The sequence below is a fragment of the Lycorma delicatula genome, chromosome 3, assembly GCF_047948215.1.
Source record: "Lycorma delicatula isolate Av1 chromosome 3, ASM4794821v1, whole genome shotgun sequence".
Taxonomy (NCBI): Eukaryota; Metazoa; Arthropoda; class Insecta; order Hemiptera; family Fulgoridae; genus Lycorma; species Lycorma delicatula.
The window spans coordinates 208,705,244-208,718,698 of NC_134457.1; the positions used below are offsets into that span (position 1 = coordinate 208,705,244).

Consider the following 13,455-nt stretch of genomic DNA (forward strand, 5'->3'; position numbering starts at 1 on the left):
GGTCAGTGGTTGCAGAATTTCTGCACTATTTGGCTGGGGAACGGATTTCACAGGAAATCTAGGTTGCTGCTTGGTCTTGTACATGCGTACTTTGTTTTGTTACGATTTCTTGTTAGTGTTGTTTTTGTTTTATTAGGTTATATCGTTCTGGTTGTTTTGTTATTAGTTTTATTTTCGTGTTTTTTTTTTTAGTGTTCTTCCGCGTTTGTGTTGCAAGTGAACTCACTTTACCCTTCGGGTAGGTAGGTGATTCAGTTCCTTTGACGACTATAGTCTTCAGTCTTGCTTGAGACGAGAGATGTGTTTTGTTATTTTTAGAAATAGTAACACCGTTGGTAATGTCGCTGTCGCTTATGGCATTCTCTTCGGTGGTATTTTGGGCCGAGGTGACTGTGAGAGATGCCATATGCCAAGGTTTAAAAGATGACCTCCGGTGAAACCAATCAGGGCATGGTACGGAGGTTGTCTTTCCCTAGGGAATCAGGCTATCATTGTACAATCTTGTCTTTTACCAACTGATTCACTGGATGTAGGTGGCTCATTTCGTTTTTTCACAAATTTATCCCTTCTGCACAAAAATCTAAATGGAAAAAAACAGCTACACTGTTTGATCGAGTACTAAAAAACCGAAACCTCAATTAGTATTATTTTCAATGAAACTACGTTTTTAAAAACTTAAAGGCATCAGACGCCGCTTCGAATTCGAAACTAAATTGATGTTCTGCAATCCCTTACGCCTATTTTATACTGTTGAGAGCAGGACGTGTTCAAACGTATCATATGCATATTCGAACACGACGCTTTCACAGCGTCACTCGCGAGAATCACTGACGAAGAAGGAAGAAGGAAAAAAGGCGGAGAAGTACTATACTACGTATGAACACTGATTTTAACCGCTACTTCAATTTTTTATAACTTATCATCGCTTATATTTACACCGCTAATATTTAAATCATAATCATCCCTCAAAACACTATAATCGCTATCGCCTTTAACGTTAATAATGATATTTTTAACAGCATTATCAATTAAAGGTTCCAGAGACAAATAAGATGTTTCTATTTTCTTGACATGGTGCACCTTGATTTACATTCGGAATTCGTAATTGAATTTGCTCGTTATTTACTTTTCTAGCAAATACAATTTTCTAATTTTAGTATTATCTAATTTAAAATTTAAAAAATTTTCGCGACATACTCTTTTAAAACCGCCCAAATATTTTCAATCGAATATAATTCCGAAGAAAAAGGAGTCAATCTAAACACACTGTAACCTTTCTCGGATAAAACTGAATCGATTTTAAATAATTTAACACGTGGTTTATGAAGTCTTATTAAACCGTACAGTTCTGGTTTCAACATTATATTCGTAAATGACACGTTATTTTGTGTGAGCTAATCAGTCATGTCTGCTTTTTGCGAGTTCGAATTCGGAGTGCGGTTCAGATGCACGTTATGGTACGAAGCATTAACAATGACGATGACTGATTAGAGGGAAAATTAAGAATTAATTGTTGTTTTACCTATCGCTCGCTACTATTACTACACTCTTGTCGTTAGAGATTGGAGCAGCAAGGCTGTGGTCAGAGCTTGTCATTCAAAGATAGTGGTTTGGTATGAGTGGCATGTACATAGGATTCGTCCGTGAAAATCGTTTTGGTTACGGTACTCTTTAATAGCTTTTAAATAACGTAGCCTTAGTTCCCGATTTTCTGATTTTTCTTCTAAAGTTTTTCTATTATTAGTTTTTTCCATTTGAAACCCTCATGTAAGGCTTCCGGGAAAATTGATTTCCTCTTTTATGACCGGTAATAGCGATCAAGGAGTAACGCGATCACCTTCATCAATGTGAAAATTATAAATCGTTTCACGAATGATACTTTTTATCAGTTATCGTGAACGATTTAGTATTTTTACTGTTACGATATATTTTAGGAGTGCTAAAGTCTTTATCGGTATTAGTTTTTGCTTCGTTTAAAATTTTTGAACACACTTTTCAAGTGAAATTCGCGTAGCTTGGGCCACACGTTTCTGAACTTGTTTAAGAAGGATCGGTCGACCTTGTGGCTCCTTTGTCATAAAGTTAAAAACATTAAACACGTCTTCTCTCGTCTGGCTATGAATAATTTTACTCCCTCTCAATTTGTATACCCCACTACTTTCACTTTACATGATAATAAAGAGTTATTATAATTATATCCTACGTTAAACTTATCGTTATGAAGAAATAGGATTCGTTAGCAACAGAAAAAGTAAAAAATAAAACTGTAACAACGCCGATAATTTCCCTAAACAAAACCCCACACAATGTTTTCAGAAAACTAATACAATATACTCTATGGAAAACGCTCTCTATTGAAACGCTTCAAGGACAACTTATTGTGGTTTGCAACAAGTTCTAATTTGACACTAACAAATTAAAAATTCAATGAATTCAAGCACAAATTCAAAAAATATATTTCATTAAATGATTTATCTAGTGGACCTGATTACAGCAGAGTGAATTACTTACCAAAGACAATCTGATAAACTTATTTCAAATTGTTATCTTGGGGCTAATGATAACAAATGACAGTACCTAAGTGAAGTAGTAGAGTGAAGTGCATGTTTATGAAAATTTATAATCTACTGATTATAAATAAGTAATGCTAAAAATGACAATTCTTAGTTAAATTTGTACGAGCAGGAAACCTATCTTACCTGGTAGGGAATTCATTCATTAAGCCCTTCTGACTTTTGATATTGGTATCGATTTCACAAATATCTTAATTTAATCTATTTTGCAGTTTCATTATGTGTGTCTAATATGATTTGGGATTGTCTCTAAAAAATGGATCGGAGTAATGTCTATAAATTTTCTTTTAACTTGACATAAAGAAGGGCATTTTGATGTAACTGAATGTATACCTTTGTTAGCAACAAGAACAAATAATTTCTTAAAACCTGTTAACGGCGACCGTAAATGAGTTTTAACTATAAAAGACATTATTTAAAATAAGCTGTAAATTTAAATATTATTACGTAAGATTTAAAGATAAATAAAAATACAATAATTATACTTACAATAACAATAATTCCGATAACTTTATGTTGTAGTGGTGGTTCAGGACTAAATGCTGCAGTTGTTATATTGTATATGGCGCAACTGCAGCCATAGTACTCATAACAGAAATTGATAAAAGTGAAGTACGTGGTAAAAAAAATGCCACAAAACAAGCAGCTGGATTTGCCATATTAGCTAAATTAACAGCTAAATGATACGCAAAATTTCCATATGGAAGGCAAGAATACGACTGTATACTAGGTAGAGCACCATTTGCAAACATGATTGAGATCACGGACTGAAGAAAAAGAAGTCCTATATAAAGAGCAGGAGACAGAGAAGATGTAGTAGATTTAGGAATTTGATTCATCATCTGGTTATCTAAATGGGTGTCTAAACAATTATTATCGGTCGTTTCCATTGTCGATGACCTAGTAGCTGAAGTTGATTTTCTTCTAAGTTTCAAAGTTTTGCACGATGGAAGTTTATTTAAAAGAAAGAAAGAAATCATGCTTGCACACATTAACAAAAACATCAGCAGGAAGAATATCTGAGATGAAAACAACGGTGGAGACATTTCATTAACTTTTATAACAGTACCGTTTTCTATAGTCTTATTAACACACCTTGTTATTCCTACACCTTGAACTAATGAAATTATACTAGGTATAAAACCACTCAATCCTTCCCTGACAAGGTAAGAAACTAAATGAATCTCGGGATAATTATTCATAAAAGGAATAAAAAGGACAGAACTAGTACAACCGACAAGAGCGATGCAGAATGTTAGAATAAATAAAGGTGTACTGTGTCTTACTCCAAAAACTATTGTTGTCTGATAATAAAAAAATGACATAGTAAAAGAGAAGCTGTACCAAGCATCATTATAAAAGATATTAATGCGCTATCACGAACCGCACTCGGCGCATATCGTTGAAAAACGCTATATATAACGGGGCCTATATTAATATGGAAAGGTAAGACGGAAGATTCCAACCTTCTGGTGCAGTTTCAACGAGGATTGGAAGTTGTGTGTACATAGCGTTTACAGACAGCCAAGCACTGATTCCAAATAATCCAGCTAATATATAGACTAACAGCCGATTGTCACAAGTCCAACAACTTTCAACCATTTTTGTCTCGGTAACTGTCTGATGAAGAAGAGAGGTCCCTTCGGTTAACCTGAAAATAAAAACAATCTAATATAGTGACTGCAGAACAACATCTGTTTGATGGATTAATAGAATTTTATGAAAAACATGAGCTGCAACGAAATATACCAGCAAAATATTTGTGAAACAACATATGTAAACTACTCAGAAAAATCAAATTAATTTTAAGCGACTACAAGGTAAATCTTTTTACAGTAATATAAATCTTCACTAATGACACACAATGTAAAAGTTTAAGCCAAGGCTTAAATCTAACAATTGACCTGTAGTTATGATGATATACCGTATGAGAAATCAAATTTACACAAAAGATACATCTATTTGTTAAATAGGTGTAAAAAAACTTATTAATTCTATAATAAATCTAGGAATGGAAAATACTAGGTGAAAAGAAATAAACTAATCCATACATAATATAGAAATTATTTTTCAGTGTTAATCATTCTGAAAGGTAGGCTTCATCAATTTGGACTGAAATTTATACAAAATTTAAGCTAAAAAAAAATTTATTTATATCTATTTAATTTTTACTTACTGGTATTTTTCTGTCCATATTCAGTTTTTAAACATACAAATATACTATACACATTATGTAGAACACATCAGGAATGGTTGGTGTGCTGTTCCTTGGATAAAAAAAGAAGTTATTGTCCTATTCACCTGGTCAGAATAAGGGTGACTGAATAAACCCTCATCAGAGTAGTCTCAAAAGAGAAAAGAAAAATGTTTCCAAGTAAATATTAATACATAAAAATAATAAATGAAAGAAATAATATTAAGTAAGCACAAGAAGGTACAAAATAAAGTACAGATTTTTTTTTTGTTTAATTTCTGGGTCTGCATTTAAGCATTGTTTTTCTGCAGAGGATGAGATGGATGCTTGGTAGCATGTCATTTAGAAGGCACTAATGAAAATTGCATGAAAGGTTTTCAACACCAATATGGTTAAAAACTCATTGAAAGTGTAATACTAGTTCTGCAATAGAAAATTTATTTTAAATAAATTAGTGGAAAGATATTTTAAGTTGGTTGGTTAATTATAGCATGTGGCTATATAATCGTAATAAGGTCCTCTCTTGTATGCCAAATTATTGTACTGAGTTAAAAAAAAAACTGTTCTGTTATCTTTTTTGATAAATATGGTTATTATTTTTTTTTAGCAATAAATTATGACTCTTATTTCTTTACAAAGATACACATTAATATACACATCGTAAATATACAAATAAGTTTGAATTTTTAATTTATTAATCAACAGTAGACATGATTCATAATTATGGACACCAAACAATGGTTTAACAGCATTTTTGAACCTCAAAGACTCTTTCTGATTTCTGAAATAGCAAAAAGAGAGGCATACTGTATTTCAGACAGGAAATTACCGAGGCCTAAATATACACTTCATAATGATGATGACAGGCATAGTGTATTATTAGGACAATTTAAAACAAAACAGTAGGTTAGATTTTTGTAAATAAAATCAATTTGAACATTTTATGATTATTTATAATCTAACAAGTGAAGCAGAAATTTCACATTATGAACAATAAACATATCATCAGCATTAATCTTTATTAAAAGCAACAAAATCTGGTATTATCAAAATAGTAATGGAAAAAATTTAATTATCCATTATCAAACATTAATAACAAGCATCTAAACATAATGTTAATTAAAATTTTAAGTTTTGAGATTTTTATCTTTCTGACAATATAAATATATATTTATCTAAGGTAGATGTTGTATTAAAAATTCTGATCAATCCAAACTGATTGGCTCCCAAGTAAACAGAACAAATTTAGCAACATATGTGCAATATACACCTTACTTTTATGCAATATTCACAAAACGTTGGTGAAATAAGTAAATATATAATCAGGTTGGCTAAACTTGCATAAACAACTTCAAAAATCATAACTAAAATGTCAGTGCAGTGAAAAAATGTAAAAGCACTTCGATTATAGAAAAAAATCTATAACTTAATATGAAGAAAACACATATTGACACAAAGTGTAGTTTTTTTTTACAGATATCTTATTTGTTAAAAAAAGCCTTTTAAACGTTAAATGTTAAAAAAACCAATTTTAAACGTTTTGCTTTTAATGGGTGTAGTTTTCAATCAACAGAGAAACAGTTCTTCAAAAATTATTGACAAATAAAGACAGAGAAACTTCACATTTCCTTTGATGCTGTAAAGAATCATAGAAACTAGAAGAAGCACAGTACAATATATTTAATGTAGTGGTTACTAAACGAGTATTAAAGAATAGAAAACAATAGTCAGAATAAAAAAAAAAAATTATAGTATTAGAGATAAATAGGCGAATAATACAAGTTTATGCATCTACTTAATCTACAAACACAGCTCCTGATGAGGGCAAAAATTAATTCAATACGTTTCTACAGGAAACATTGAATAAATCATTACACAACGGAATCCAAACGGTGATTAAAAATATGGGAAAGTATATTACATCATAATATTAGTATATTACTTATTCATTATACAAATAATTAAATCTAAATCCACAGTGCCGATTAATCAACAAAGTATAAATTTGAAATTGCATAATATAATATTTGAAATGATAATCTTATTGCTAACATGAATTTAATTTTTATTTATTTTCTAACTGAATTTCCCTCCTAGTAATTAATCTGTACTGTTCAGAATTTTTACAAAATCAGAATAACAATGACAATGTCACTAGCAAACCTTAATATTTTAATTTTTTTCTTCTTGTATATTTCCCCAACCTCTGTGGTTTTCCTGTTAAAAAAAAAAGAAAAACAACAGACAACTAAAACAGAGACAACATGAACATTTATCATCTAATAAGTGACCCAGAAATTTCACATTACGGACAGCAGACATATTATCATCATTAATGTAATTATTATAAGTAACAAAATTCACCAAAATCTGGTATAATAAAAATATTAATGGGAAAAATTAAATTATCCATTATCAGTGTTTTGGGAGGTGTATGTTTTGGTGTAAGAGTGATAAGTTTTTTTACATTTTCATTTTATGACTTTCTGAATCAAAGCTTGCCTGTCTTTACCTTTGACTTTTATCGTTGTTATCTGATTTTTAGACAGATTGTTTTTTTTTTACAATACAATTTAATTTTCTTAAAAGTTAAAAAAAAGTTGTTCCATTCTACACTAACCAAAAATAGCTTCTCTAGATTTATGGATTTATCTTCTCAAGTTGCCTTTCTAAGACTGGCCTGGCCTTCATTGTATTTATATGACTTCATGAGTATATATTCATTATGTAAATAAAAAAAAAAATTAAACAATTTTTTAAATATATACAAGGTGCTATCCAAAAGTTCAGGGAATTTCATCATAAAAATAGCTTACCATAACTTATAATTTCCACTGTCTCCTTCAAAGTAATCCCCTTGGGTATTGATACGGTGATCCCAGCGTTTTTCCCATGATTCCATGCATCCCTGGAAGGTGTAAGTGTTCGAAGCACGTTCTGCGTTTCTTCCTGAATCTCCTCAATTGTGTTAAAACGACGGCCTTTCAATTGAAATTTTATTTTAGGAAAGAGAAAAAAGTCGCACGGGGCAATGTCAGGCGAATAGGGTGGGTGGGGAATCACTACCGTCTTTTTGGAAGCCAAGAAATTCCGAACGGCCAGCGATGTGTGCGCGGGCGCGTTGTCACGGTGCAGAACCCAGCTGTTGTTACTCCACAGATCTGAACGTTTGCCCCTAATGCTTTCACTTAACCGCTTCAAAACTTCACAATAGAACATCCCATTAACAATTTGACCAAGAGGAACAAATTCCTTATGGATGATGCCTTTGATGTCGAAAAAAACAATCATCATGGACTTCATGTTGCTGCGAACTTGGCGTGCTTTTTTGGCCGCGGTGAACTTGGCGACTTCCACTGCAACGATTGCTGCTTAGTTTCAGGGTCATACCCGTACACCCACGTCTCATCACCGGTTATGATGTTGGAGATGAAGTTAGGGTCATCTCTTGCTGAATTTTTCAATTCACTACAGACAGCTACGCGATTTTGTTTCTGGTCGCTGTTCAACAGTCTCGGTACGAATTTTGCAGCGATGCGTCTCATGTTCAAATTGTCCGACAAGATACGTTGCACGGACCCATATGACATTTGTACGATTGCACAAACATCATGGATTGTTTGTCCACGATCTGCAACAATAGCCTCTCCCACTTTCGCGGTGTTGCGCTCATCGTCATCGACTGTCGTTCGTCCATCTTTGAATCGTTTCTACCACAAAAAAGTTTTACTTTTACTCACAGCATTGTCACCAAATACTTCCACAAGCATGCGATGGGTTTCTGCACCAGTTTTTTTAAGCATGAGCAAAATTTGATGCAGGTTCTTTGCTCCATAAAATCTGCCATTTATAACTTCGCCGAAGCAGTAAAACACAACGTTACACAACCGCACGAAAGTCAACAATGCAGCTATTGGAACACTGATTCACAAAGAGTACTGTTAGCCACATCTAGTGGCAGCAGGTCGTACCAGCATTGGTTCACGCGCTAAATTTAAATTTCCCGTACTTTTGGGTAGCACCTCGTATAATTAATTAATATGACTATAATTTTAATATGTGAAGAAAATTGTTATAAATGTGCGATAGACAAAGGATCATTCAGCCATCTACTTCTAAAAAACCGCTGGGAAACGTGCTGCTAAATTTTTCCCGTATCTGTGTAAAGGTAAAATTTAATCCTTCTAATGATAAATTTGAAAAGAATTTTTAACCTTTGATTTTCACTTACTTCCGCAATTATTTAATAATTTTAAAACCTACAAAAAATAACTTTAACCTAAAAATGATTTATGTAAGTAAATAATTACAAAAATGTTTAAGAACTATCCAATTCTGCCCGCAAAATCAAAGAGGAGGGTTGTGCCCTTTCCAGGTTCCACATTACTCTTTACAAGAATTTCTGCTTTAATGCATTTTAATTTCAAAAGTCAGGGGGGATGAAAGATTAATTTTTTTTACATTATTAACAGTAATTAAGATAGACTTTTCACCAAACTTCACCTTGGTTAAGAAAGTACTTATAGTTTCCCTAAGGGATCATCCTACACAATTTGATTATTTTCTGGATATGGGAGTAATCATATGTTTTACCTTATTAAAATTAAAGTTCCCAGTGAAATTAATATTTAAATGTACCGACCTTGAAATAGTAATCATGGTTTAAAGGGAAACTACTGAAACCTATGTAAAATTTTCATAAAATTTAATGGCATCAATGCCCTGTACACATGAGTCACCACAATACCAACATATCAGATTTCATATTATGTAAAACAGATGTTTACATACATACACAAACATGCATTAAGAATTTGCATCCTAGTTGTCTTTTTCCATTTGGACTCTGGGATCTTGAAACTCTGAGAAATACAACTAGCCACCCGACATTTTTAACCTATATATCTTCCCTTAATATGTAGTACTCGATCGTTTAATAGACAGGGAAATAAAAATTAAATAGTAATTATATCCATACAGATTTTTGAAATCTGGAAATAAATAGATTTTAAGTTCTTTAATCAAACCTCAAAAAATTTTATGAACGTGATAAAAATAAAAATGTTAATCAAATTATCTACATTAAAACAGAGACTGACAGATTGTTTGGAAGTATGTAGCATGGAACTACTTTTATAAATAACTACACCCTGAAAACTTATTGGATAATAGCTCCTGATTGATCTTCTTCAATTTAGCTGTAGTCAACTAGGGTGTATAATTTGAGATAAAGTATCATATCAGGTCCTGGATTCAAATTCCAGAGGAATTTGTATACAACTTTTATTCCATTTGCTTGTTGTTAGGTTTAAGTGAATCTCCAACAAACAAGATCATCAAAGTTTAATTTTTTTTTATTACTGTAAATTTTCCTAATAATTGTGGTCAATTTTTTATTTTAGAGCTTCTGTAAATGTTTTTATATTATAAACCCAATACAAATATTAGTGATAAAGAAAATTTAAATGAATTTACATATTCTAAAGAAAGGTTAATGTTTTCTTGGAAAAAAACTCTAACAAAAAATTTTTAATGTTATTTTATGTACAAACTAACATTCAAATTCTATAATAAAATATTAATCTGTTGTTTCTTTAGATCTATAAATAATTTGTATAAAGAACTGTATTCAATTTAATCATGCAGAATGATTTTTTTTAGATACATTGGTGCAATGTATAAAATTATTCAACTAATGCAAGGTTAAAAACAAATAAGGAGAATAGTAATTACAATTTTAAGTAGCTAAAAATGTAAATGCTTTCTGTACGCACAACTGATGATGTTTCTTCAATGAAAGTAAACTTGCTGAAAATATGAATAACTGCAGAGGAGTAAATAATTTTATGTTAAATTATTTATTACACAGTATAATGGAAAACTAAGAGTCAGTTTAATTTGTAAAAGATGTAATATAAACAATAAGTATTAATAAAACTTCTTCCATCAATAACACAAAAGCATAACAATAATTATAACAGTGGTTTAATCTCTTTAGAAATGTTATTTTATCACAAAATTACATGAAATTAATTATTCTAGTTACATCATTTCTCTTAATTCCATGACCAAAAAAAACGATTTTCTGTATTATTATTTTTTTGTTCAACAATATTAAACAATATTGTAATCAAGAATATTGTGACGGAAAGCGAGTTTTACCGATATAAATGGAAAATGGATCAGGATGAGAATCTGAAAAGGGCTGCTATAAATGTGATAGGGTATAAAAAGTAATAGAACAAAGAAAGAGTGGGTTATTAAAGCCATAGTACAGAAGATAGAAGAAAGAAGGAAGTGAAAAAATGTACACAGTGATGAAGGAAGAAAATTATACAAGCTTAAATAAGGAGTTTTGGGGAGAAGTTGAAAAAGCAAGGGAGAAATGAATGAGAAACAAGTGTGATGAGATAGAACAGTTGGAGAAAGAAGAAAATTTGACATAATGTACAGAAAGGCCAAGCAAATATGTTTTCAAGGGAAAGGAAGTGCACTAAGAATGGAAACTAAAAATAAAGATGGGACATTAGGTAGGGATTCTCAAGAAGTTTCATGAAGATGGAAAGAATACATAGGAGGGCTGTATGACCTAGAACACCAACCAAATGAAGTTAGCTTAGAGGAAGGGGCAAGACTGTGTGAAGAAGAAAAAGGCTATTATATTCTGGAGGTAGAAGTCGTAAAAGCTTTAAAAGAAATGAAGGCCAGAAAAGCCTGTGGGATTGATGAATTACTGATAGAAATTCTAAAAGGTTTGGTAAGTTTTACATTTAAGTAATGAGATTTATGAGAGGATAAATGGCCAACAGATTTCTTATTAAATGTGATGACACCAATTACGAAGAAAAAGAATGCAATCAACTGTGAGGAGTTCAGAACAATGGGAGTTTGTTGTCCCATGGAGCTAAGTGCTTCTGTGGATTACGAATAGAAGGATATCAAGTAGGCTTTCTGAATCAACTGCTGAAGAACAGTTTGGTTTTCAGAAGGGAAGGAGTACAGGAGATGCTATTGGATTATTGAAAGCTATTGGTGAAAGGTACATTAAGAAAAGATAAGATGTGTTTTCATATATCTTGAAAAGTCTTTAGACCTTGTACAGTGGGATAAAAAATGACCATTCCAAAAAATAACAGTGTTGACTGGAAGGAAGGAAGGAAAGAAGGTTAAGTTTCTGACTTGAACATGAAGTAAAAGTTCAAGTATGAAATGACTCAATGGAAGAAGGCAAGATTGGAAGGGGTGTTAAACCGGGATGCTGTCTTTCACCTACACTGTCTAACATTTACTTTGAGGATCATAGGAAAGTGCATGAAAGGGAAGGGAGGTGTGTGTTTTGGTGGGAAGAGGATAGAATGCATCAGATTTGCTGATGACATGGTATTGCTAGCAGAAAATATCAAGACTCTTGGAGAAATACTGGAGAACATAGAGTGTGTAAGGACTTTGGTATGGAAATCAATAAGAACACTACATGTATGATGGTTGGCAAGGATAAGAAAAAAATGTTAGTTAATCTTGAAGGAGAAGAAACTGAAGAGGTGGAGTCCTTTAAACATCTTGGGAGCATTACCTATGATGACACAAGATGTACAAAGGAAATAATTAGAATTGCAATGGCAAAAGAAACTTTCAATAGAAACAGAAGTTTATTGTACAGTAAGCTTGATAAACATTTCAGGAAAAAGACATGACAAATTTTTTGTATGGATTGTAGCATTATACTTGGACATGACTGTCCAAGTATAATTGACTGTATGGACATGTATACTTTATGCAAGGAAGATGAGAAAAGATTAGAAGCTTTCAAAATGTGGAACTGGAGGAGGATGGAAAAGATAAAGTGGTGATAACTCTGACAGCAGGATTGCCTGGACACTAGAAAAAAATGAAATTAATGACGGAGGTCCCTCCTATTGGGTAAACCTGAAACTTATACTCTATCTTAAAACATATATATATATATAATAAATATTACTTGATTTTGTTCTTTTAAACAAATGAGCAATATGTTTATAATTTAAACAATTCTTATAGCAAATTTTTATATTTTGTTCTTTAGTTAAAAAAAAAGTTACTACTAACACAACAGTTTCTCTCTAAGTTAGCGTACAAATGTTTCTACCAAGATTACAACTGGACTACATTACTAACACTAGGCTTTTTCTTCAAAAGTATTATAAGGTACAGAGTGTTCAAAAATTAATGCAACCTTATGGAAGAATGCTTTGTTGCTGGTTTAAATGAGGAAAAATGGGTTACACAATGTAGTAGAGAATATTCATTGTCTCCCAATACATTAGTGTTCCAGCAATGCCCAGACCCAGAAAACTTCACAGAAAAGTATGGTTTGGATGAATCACATAAGTCCTCCATCAAGCAGCTGTATGACAAGTTCCAAGAAACAGGGAATGTGGCAGATGCAGCCAAAAGTGGTTGACCAAAATACCAAAAAAGTTGATCGACATGCAAGCTGTATATTTCTTAGTTCCAAGAAGTCTGTGCAATGCCTATCTTAGATAGATAGGCTTAGGTCCAGCCTCTGCTGGTAGTGCCTACATGGCATTGCACTAGTATTTAAAGATGCATCTGTACAGAATTTGTATTGTTCACGAGTTGTTACCTACAGACACTGGAAAATGTGTAGCTTTCTGTCAGTGGTTCATGTCATCTGTAATGCTAGATGGG

At 32.1% G+C, this 13,455-nt stretch overlaps 1 pseudogene; it reads right to left on the reverse strand.

The window, feature by feature from the left end:
* Nucleotides 1-480: 480 nt before the first annotated feature.
* LOC142321301 (solute carrier family 52, riboflavin transporter, member 3-A-like) lies at nt 481-4,175 on the reverse strand (annotated as a pseudogene).
* Nucleotides 4,176-13,455: the final 9,280 nt, after the last annotated feature.